The sequence below is a fragment of the Fragaria vesca genome, linkage group LG5 (assembly GCF_000184155.1).
Source record: "Fragaria vesca subsp. vesca linkage group LG5, FraVesHawaii_1.0, whole genome shotgun sequence".
NCBI lineage: Eukaryota > Viridiplantae > Streptophyta > Magnoliopsida > Rosales > Rosaceae > Fragaria > Fragaria vesca.
This window is the reverse complement of record NC_020495.1, coordinates 8474728-8477865: the sequence shown is the minus strand read 5'-3', so window position 1 is coordinate 8477865 and position 3138 is coordinate 8474728.

Here is a 3138-nt window from a genome sequence, read left to right as displayed (position 1 = left end):
CAAAGGAATATGTAAGATAAAATGTCAGAAATGATATGAGAGAGCGAGAGAGAGAGGGAGGGAGGAAGGAAGCAGATTCCAACGACCCACAAACAGATACTGCCAAACAAGCAGAAGTAGTGTACAATTATGATATACCTTTCCTCCACCAAATGTAGGTGAAAAGAGTTACCTTTTGATGGGTGGAAGTGAAAACGAAGATGAGGAAGATAGTGAGGACGGTGAAGATGAGGAGGGATCGGGGCTGGAGCAGAACGGAGATGGCTTGAGGAGGCGGTGGTGGGTTTTTTAGGGTTTTTTGGAGCGCTGTGGAGGCTGTTGAGCGCTGGGTTTAATTATATACCCTATACCTTTAGTCGACGAAATTTTTATTTTGTCGGCTAAACCTGTGAAATTCGTCGGTTAAACCTGTGAATCTCGTCGGCTAAAGTAATGAATTTCGTCGGCTATAGTATTTTTTATTTAATATTTTTAATTTATTTGTTTTATTTTATTTTATTAACTATAGCCGACGAATTTTCAATAATGTCGTTGGCTACAGTACTTTTTATACATTCGGCACATTGTGATTGTGATGATCAAACTTGAGAAACGAAAATCCGACCGTCAGATTTGACCATCATGATAAAATACATGTATGGGAAAAAATTCAACTTGATCCGACAAGGTTAAGGGTTCGATCCGGACGGTCAATCCCGTAAGTCAAATCCCTAAACGCACGGAAAAGGTCATTGGACCGTCTAAATTACGTATTTTAGCCGGACCTTCAACAGAAAATAGTTTCAAATCGATGAGACGCAACAAGTCGTATAAAAATTTTAACAAAAAATAACCACCGAAGATAGGGCTATTCATAGGGAGAAAGAATGTAAAATTGCATTGACCGCAACTATCGGCACCGAGACTTTACCCCAATGCTGTGATTTTTCACCCGTAGACGTATTTCACCATTCTGGTCATATCTTATTTCATGACTTTTTTGCGTTTGAAGGTTCTACGTATAGTTTGTTAACACTGGGTAAACAAGTTATACAACATTAGTAGGCATGTTGTGATTGTGATGATCAAACTTGAGAAACGAAAATCCGACCGTCAGATTTGACCATCATGATAAAATACATATATGGGAAAAAATTCAACTTGATCCGACAAGGTTAAGGGCTCGATTCGGACGGTCAATCCCGTAAGTCAAATCCCTAAACGCACGGAAAAGGTCATTGGACCATCTAAATTACGTATTTTAGCCGGACCTTCAACAGAAAATAGTTTCAAATCGATGAGACGCAACAAGTCGTATAAAAATTTTACAAAAAATAACCACCGAAGATAGGGCTATTCATAGGGAGAAAGAATGTAAAATTGCATTGACCGCAACTATCGGCACCGAGACTTTACCGGAATACAGTGATTTTTCAACCGTAGACGTATTTCACCATTATGGTCATATCTTATTTCATGACTTTTTTACGTTTGAAGGTTCTACGTATAGTTTGTTTTTGTAACGGAACATTTACTTACCACTCGGTAAACTAGTTACACAACATTAGTAGGCATGTTGTGATTGTGATGATCAAACTTGAGAAACGAAAATCTGACTGTCAGATCTGACCATCATGATGAAATACATGTATGAGAAAAAATTCAACTTGATCCGACAAGGTTAAGGGCTCGATCCAGACGGTCAATCCCGTAAGTCAAACCCCTAAAAGCACGGAAAATGTCATTGGATCGTCTAAATTACGTATTTTGGCTGGACCTTCAACTGAAAATAGTTTCAAATCGATGAGACGCAACAAGTTGTATCTTAGGGTATTCGTCGGCTAAGGTTTAGGGTTTAGGGTTTAGGGGTTAGGGTTTAATTTTTCTCCCTTTTCCTTTCTTTTTTTTTTTTTTTCCCAGATGAGCTGTTGTCCAGATCTGCAAATATAAGACACTTTAGCCGACGAAATATATAATTTCGTCGGCTAAACTTTTAGATAGACGTCGGCTAAAGTTCATAGACTATAGCTGATGAAAAAATTTCTTTAGCCGACAAAATTTTAATTTCGTCGGCTATAGTTGACCATAGCCGATGAAAATTTAAATTAGCCGACGAAGGAAAATTTCGTCGGCTAACGTGGACTTTAGCCGACGAAAAAATAATTCTTCGGCTAAAGCCTTTCTTCTGGTAGTGTTTGGTGAACACCTCGGCGACTTGAGCAGGAGTATACGGATGAGTGATTGGCACAAAATGACCGTATTTGGACAACCGATCAACAATTACCAAAATAGAGGTCTTGCCATCAGAGGCGGGCAACCCATGGACGAAATCCATTGCAATATCAGCCCAAATTGTGTTAGGAATAGGAAGTGGTTGGAGAAGACCCGGTGCTCCGAATTGACTCGCTAGCACCGATCACATGATGCGACATACTTCATAACATCCCGGCGAACTCCAAGCCACGCAAAATTGCATGTCAATCTCTTGAAAGTTCTGAGGAAACCGGAATGGTCTGCTGTGAGAGTATCATGAAGCTCAAATAAGATCTTAGAACGCCAATTAGAAACCCTGTCCTTATACATGAGGCGACCGGCAGTAAGTAAAAATCGTGCGGGTGCTGGGCCACATGTTTCCAAGGCACTGATGATGGCGTCAGCATCCAGGTCAGAGCGGCAAGCCTGATCAATTGCTGGAAGGCAATTAAAGATGGGAGCTGAGATGCCCTGAATACTGAGAAATTCTACACGGCGAGACAAGGTATCAGCCATAGCGTTCAACTTACCCGCTTGGTATTGGACTGCATAATCGAAGCCCAGGAGCTTCGAGATCCACTTCTGCTGTGCAGAATGTGAATCCGCTGTTGAAACATGTGTACCAAAGGTTGATGATCAGTGATGATGGTGAAGTGATGACCTAAAAGATACTAATGCCATTTAGAAATCGCACGTAGCACTGCCAACATCTCCTTCTCATATGTACAGAGCAATTGGTTGTGTGGAGAAAGAGCCTGACTGAGGAATTCGATGGGGTGCTTGCTTTGAGAGAGCACGACACCGATCCCCAATCCACTAGCATTGGTTTCGATGAAGAACTCCTCATCGAAGTTGGGAAGAGCTAGGACCGGAGCTGTGGTGATGGCGGATTTGAGATCAACGAAA